Here is a 7,122-nt window from a genome sequence, read left to right on the forward strand (position 1 = left end):
ACTACTTTATTTTGCATTCAAACATTCGTACTTTTGAACTATGACTTGTAACGACCGTTGTGGTCACATACACTTATTATTTGCTTCTACTTAGTGAAGCATGCTTTTGGATTGTAAAACATTCGATGTTGGTTTAGACATCACTTTATTATTGAATGCAAACTCTTTTTGAAATCGCATATAGTACTTAACCTTGTAATGATCCTGTTATTGATGATTCGTACACGATGGTTTTGTACGGGGCATCACACATAGTTAGTTTAAATTTAATAGTCAACTGATTTATAACCCGCGAATTCGCGGGACTTACACATAAATATATACACAAACAATGAAACGTAATCAACTAAATAAATATATATTGTAGTATATGAGTAAAATATACACTAAAAATAAATCAATTCATATGATTATATGATGGTTTTTATAGACAAACATCATTGTTCTAGTTGAAGACCACATACATCCTAACTAAAGTATCACTTATACGACAACATCATCAAAATATGGGTGTGTGCCTCTTGACTAAAATGATACCCGGTAAACACATAAAAAGCAAGAGTAGCTCTCAAACTCAGCAGCCACCACAATGGTTCACAGATACTTGTACGACGACGTCTCAATAGTTCTAAGCATAAACCACTAACCTAGTGAAGTAAAAATAGCATATAACCACAACGTTGGTACCTACATATAACAATTACATAGGTTATTGATCAGGCATCATTTGATCACGTGAACATCACCAAATTTTGATCATGTATTCATTTGATTAACAAATTATTCCCAGGGTTGTAACACTTTTTTTTTTGAAGTTTCAAGGTGTACCTGAAAGGACGAAACCAATGGCTTCCAGATTCTCTTAAACGTATTGGACATTTGGACCTTCTGATCTTTATAATTCTTATTCCAGTCAGTTAAAACAATCAGCAAGATAAGTACCCTGCTGCGCTGCAACCTGCAGAACAAAAAACATAAGCAACGAACAACAATATATACGGAGTAATAAATAACAATATATATGTGATCATGTTAGGTCACTTGCATTCACAACTTATATTTGTAATTCGTTATTTACAGTTACAATATATTTACATAAGGTATATCAGCCCACCAGGGGTTGTCGTTTTGTTTGGTAAAAGCTGGAAAAGGCTACCAAAATATTCGTCGTTTTCTACTATTCCTAAACAGTGTCAGCAGACACCACGTGACCACATCAAACATCCACTAACCCTTTATCTCTATCATAAAAAATAATGAGGAGTATCCACCTCCATCAAACATTCACCTACTCTATGTTTCACTACAACCTCACCGCTCCCTTTCTCTCCGTTCATGCAATTAGGGTTTCCCTCTTTTTGTGTCTCATCGATTGGGGTTTTTTCCTTCGTTTATGGGATCGATTATACAGATGTGTTAGGGTTAAATCCTTCGATTTTACCCTTTTCCTTCACATACGTTTTTGGTTTCTTGGATCGTCATTGAAAGTTGGGGTATTCCGACTCTTGCTGCTGTCGTCGCCGCTATCACATCCACCCCATGTGCGATTCGATATCTCAGTGTAAGTTTTTGTTTATCGTTATTGTTCCTATTTTTTTGTGATGATTTGGGGAACTCATTTATAGTGTTTTGATGGTGGTCATGGCTTCAGCCGTGCAGGCATGTTAAATTTGGAATCCGTAATCATCAAAAAATGTTAGGTTTTTGATTTAGTATTTGCAATTTGTAAATTTGTTTCGAATTCATGTGCTCGAAAAAGGAAAGTGGGTTTGTTAGTGGTCATAATCATGGAAAAGGGCGAGGAAAAAGGGGAAAATGAAAAGGGAGTGGTGAGTAACCATGAAAGATGGGGAGTGGAAAAAAAGTGGAAAGGAATGTTGAAGAAAAAAAAAAGAGGGGGTTTGTGGGTGGGGATAACGATGGAAAATGGGTGGGAAAACGGGAAGGTTAATCTTTGTTGAATTGTGGTGGTTGAATACAAGAATAGAACAACAAAATTTTGCACTGTGTTTTCTTATGCCACTTTGTAATTGATATGGTGTGAAAGTTATAGCTGAATTATTTTATTCAGAGTGTAGTAATTTCAAAAGATTTTTGTTTTAGCTGCGGGAACAAGCTAGAATGAGAACGATAAATTCAAAAATTTCAAAGCCATAGCCCAATGTTATTGAAACAAACCTTTGGGGTAGCACTGCAGCAGTAAAAAGCTGCAAAATGCAGGCATGAATGTTTGAGTAAAGGGAGTTTCTTACCTACTTACGTTATGTTATGTGATAACATGCTACTTGGCTATTACACTAATGCAAATGGTCGAGAAGGTAAATATTCTGAAATTTGTAGGGCTGACCTACAACTTCTGTTTGTTCATTTTCATATACATATTCATATTCACAGTGTAAATGAATAAAGAAAGTTAAAAGGTTGTATACATTAAACTAAACACCTTTGATGACTTTTGCCCATGTAAACTAACTGACTCTTTCCCCCTATTGAATGGTTAATTTTTAAAGTCTATTTGATTTTATATATATAGTGAGTTACTAAGGGTCACATTTTGTATTGTTATTGTAATAAAAATATTCTCTCTTTTCATATGATTGAGTTGCTATTCAGTAATAAGAAGCAAAGGTAATTATGAAGGAGCTGTCTAGGAAAAGTTGATAAAGTGTGGTTAGTATTATTGGATTGTATTTGTATTGTACCTATAGTTTTATTTTATTGAAACTCGACATTGTATGCTATCAAAAGCTTTGGATACTATATGATGTTTGTGATTTGAAGGCTGAGACTAATGGTTACTCCGTATTACTTTTTTTGGGTGCAGCTACAATAATAAGAGGAGAAGAGGTGAATGGTACAACATCAGCACATATAAATGGTAAATGACTGAATTTTGTATCATATCACATTGTAATCGTGTAGAAGTTTCAAGAAAAGCACAAAATCCGCAGCGAAGCGCGACTGGGCCTCTTTCTAGTTATATATACGGAGTAATAAATAACAATCAATCTATTTGTACTAATCAACGTATATACTTGCCTAAATAATTCTCTCACGAATGGACATGGACGTAAGCCATAAACAAAAATTTGAAAAGGGATTCATTCATATACCAACATTTTGAATTTTGATGCTGATTGTAGAATTAAACAATATGGATCAACTAATAAATTGAATACAAGTTCAGTAAAAACCACACACATTTGAGTTGGGAAGCTTGAAAAACAAATAACGATGCTTGATATTGAATATGTTGCAACTAAACACCATCATAACCTGGGGGATTTTTCTGAACAAGAAAGTCCTTGAAGGTTTGAAAAATAATTTGTCTACCTGGTAAATACACTTCCTCAGAAGGTGCTGAACCACCCATTGCTCTGCAGAAAGAAGATTAAACTGACATGAGCATTTATTGAAAGTGAAACCATTTTTAAACTAACCACAAACACCATTTAACCTACCGGCCCATTTTTAACGTATTTACCAGATCCACAAAACTCGGCAAGTTCATCAACTAAAGTCATTCATCCACGCAAAATGTGCTATCCACGTCGAACACCCAACATCAGCTTTTTGCTATACATCAATCATTATTCTGTTTTAAGAATACTTTCTTAAGAAAGCTTAAGGACCACATATCCCAATAACCTGACCTAACAAGCATAAAAGCTTAAGCTCTAATGATGCTCACAGTAAAGGAAAAAAGGTAATACTTCAATATAAAACTCTTACATACCGTAACCTCCTGTAGAAGAACATATATGATAGGAATGAATGACTTAGTGTGAGTACATCGACATAGCTGACCCAAAATTCAACGTATGTGGTCTAGCATTCGCTCAAACACAAAGTGATTATAAAATGGGCCAGTTACATACCATACTTCAGAATCATGTATTCATCATGACCGCCACAGTTTGAAGATAATCATGAAGATGACAAAAAAAATCCAAAAACTACCCTTATTTACCTAAATACTCACCTTGACTTCCCTAATTAGGGTTTTTGATTTTCCATTGAAATCAGTTTGAAGATAATCATGATGAAGAAAAAACCCAAAAACTACCCTGATTTACTTAAATACTCATCTTAATTTCCCTAATTAGGGAATACTTTTGGACCACTTATTATATTACATCTACATTGTTTTTTAAATACTTATCTTGATTTCGCTAATTTACCTTTAACTTAACCGAGATATATGCACAAGTATCCCATATTTATCAAGTATAATCACAACTATCCCATATTAAATACTCAACTTAACACTTTTGGCATTCATGTAACTGTAACTAATATATGTGAGACGGTTATAATTTACCTTGAAAAATCTAAGAAGCTAAATGACTTTTTAAATTGCATATGTTCAAAGAATGTAGGCGGTTACCGGGATATAGGACTCGATCACACCATGCACGAATGCGCTTTTTTCACCCGAATCACTTCCATCCTTGTATAATGCCTTAAACCCATTAAGCAACTTCATAACTAATTTTCATTTTGGCCAAAAAAATAGCAAAAGCTAAGATACAATTGGAATCAAACAAATCCAGATATGTTTATGATATTATGCAAACCTACTACACCAGGTTAATGCCTTTCAAAATTGTATGCGAGGGAAACATAATAACAGCTTCACGCATTCGTTGATAAACAGTTACACCTTTCATTTCAATATGTAGCTGATCCTTCTCATTTAGCCAATCTGTTTGTAAATAAATACGTATATGTCAAACTGTTATAAATAGATATCATTCATCATCTTTCAATAAATATGAACATCATATACTTTTACACTGCAAGCATTATAAATTATAACATACAGTTATAATTACCCTGACTTTATAAATATGAACATCATATACTAATTACCCTGACTTTATAATGAACAATAAGACTTGAGAGCTTGCATATCTTCAAAAAACTTATAAAGATGAATTCTTGTCAATAGATTTAAGAATGAATCTTCAAATCATTAATAACTACGTAATTAAGAAGCCATAGTATACTTAAACCCTATAAAGTTATAAAACCTAAATTTCACAAATTTTAGCTTCAAGGTAGGTTCACCAATCAATAATTTAAGAAAACAGTACATATGAGGAATTAATTCAAAAAAATAAAACAAATAAAACCCCTATTTCAACAGAAAAAAAAAAAAAAAAAGAAATAACACTTACCTTGATTTCCATTATTAGAGGTTTTGAATAGGGGTCGTCGGGAAACAAACAACTTGAAGATTTCAGGAAAAACAATCGCAGGTCTGAATATCGCATGATTGAATATCGATATTAGGGCAAAATATCACATGTATGAATATCGGAATTAGGGCAAACGATCAAATTAGGTTTTCTGATAACTCCATCGTTCGCATGAATTGTATTATTAAAAAACTTTGGTTGGAGAATCCTTCATCATCGTGTAATTAACAGAATCAAGAAAGATCATGATTATGAGTTATTCGACGTTAATGGTTCGTGAAGCGCTGTCTTTTTTCAAAAAATTATTTGATTGTGTATTTTAAAAGTAAGATGCGTAAAGGGATAGTTTTGTAATTGACTTATGTGCGTGACGTTTCACAGAAGGGAAAAACGTATGGATCATTGTGTAGGGCTGAGATTAAAAGGATTTTTTCTGTCCAAGGGGTTAGATTTTGCCAGCTAGGATTTTTTTAAATAAGAGTGATGTAATTTTAGTTTTGTTATAATAGATAAAAAAATAAAAGAGAAAAGAGATGCATCCCGGTTTTCTAAAGATATTGTTGCTAGTAATCAGTATTTTTTAGTCTTTTTGAGCAAGTTTTGAGATGGCGTTGACGTAACGGTGAGTCTTTCTATAAAAGCGTATCATGATAAGGGGTGTTCTAAGAAAATATGCACGCCCTTAGCTTCGCTATGATGATGGTAGATGGAAAAGAAATTGATGTGACCCATATACTTTTATTTGTTTAGATTCTATGATTTAATATTTGTATATTTAAGATTTTATGATACTTTTAATTGTTTGTCACTCACGAACGTGTTCACCATGATGATGGTAGACGGAAAAGAAAGTAAAGAGACCAATATAATATAATTTAGTTAAATTAGATAGTGTTTACGCATGTGTTATTTATAATGGTTTTTAGTCGTGATAAGTAGCAGTCTTATGAAACTCACGTTAAGTTTGATTTAGCCACTCTTTTTTTTGAAAGGCAAGCTTGCATCAGTCCGGACCGAAGCCTAGTCATCATTTGCACACACACACGCGCTTTCGGGCAGGAAACCCGAACCACACTCTGAGGATCCGACCCTTAAACCATCCCGAGGGGCAGGCGGGCCGGATCTTAGTCCCGGAGCGGGTCGGTAAAACCTTCCCTTTGGGCCACCTTCAAGGAATAATGTTTCAATTCCTAGAGCGGGTGACGAGGTTCGAACCCGAGACCTCTAGCCCTGCGAGTACACAAGTGTAACCGCGGTACCATTGAAGCAATGCTTCGTTGGTGATTTAGCCACTCTTATACGATTGATTGACCAAAAAATTAAAGTTAACCCTCTTAAGTAAACATCGTTGAAGAAGTTAATTTCATCATTTTAAAATGAATTTTTACTAAGACTATTATTAACTCTGCACCTGACATCACAGTCAAATTGTACAAATTTTTTGTGAAAAAATTAGTTTTAACTATGATTATATTTGAACTCATTAACTCCAAAGATCAAATTTTTGTGTAGATATTAATAAAGTGATGTGGTAAACTTTGATTGAAAATTGAGTGAAAAATAAATTAATAATAAAATGATTGTTTGGTTTCGTATGATATTCTCGCCTTGGTTCCATACTACTCCGTATGACTATTGCATTTGACTCAAGGTTGCAAAAGACGTGAGATGTGGTCGAGATGGTCGAGTCCTAAAAAAGTCGGGACATTCGAGACGGGGGTCGAAATGACGTTGACTAAAGTTGACTTTTAAATATATAAGTATATAAATGTATATATGTATACATATTCTAGAGCCAAAAAAATTTAATTGACTAACTTTTACCCATAATCGCTATCACCGTTAATTTAATACGAAAATTTTAAACTAAAATCCGAAAAATTTGACCGAATTTACCGACTTTCAAACTTTTCTGAATTTT

General features: G+C 33.6%; 1 long non-coding RNA gene across 2 annotated transcripts; it reads right to left on the reverse strand.

Annotated features, from left to right (window-relative positions):
- Positions 1 to 449: 449 nt before the first annotated feature.
- LOC139894429 (uncharacterized) lies at positions 450 to 5,570 on the reverse strand. Of its 2 annotated transcripts, XR_011774978.1 has the most exons (5): positions 5,181 to 5,570; positions 4,578 to 4,705; positions 3,334 to 4,488; positions 829 to 958; positions 450 to 687 (listed from the first exon to the last, which is right to left on the reverse strand). It is a non-coding gene; the product is annotated as an uncharacterized lncRNA (long non-coding RNA). The 2 variants fall into 2 exon arrangements; XR_011774977.1 differs by lacking the exons at positions 450 to 687; positions 829 to 958 and having other exon boundaries at positions 2,608 to 3,377; positions 3,462 to 4,488.
- Between the last annotated feature and the right edge of the window lie 1,552 nt (positions 5,571 to 7,122).

Source organism: Rutidosis leptorrhynchoides, chromosome 2 (genome assembly GCF_046630445.1).
Source record: "Rutidosis leptorrhynchoides isolate AG116_Rl617_1_P2 chromosome 2, CSIRO_AGI_Rlap_v1, whole genome shotgun sequence".
Taxonomy (NCBI): domain Eukaryota; kingdom Viridiplantae; phylum Streptophyta; class Magnoliopsida; order Asterales; family Asteraceae; genus Rutidosis; species Rutidosis leptorrhynchoides.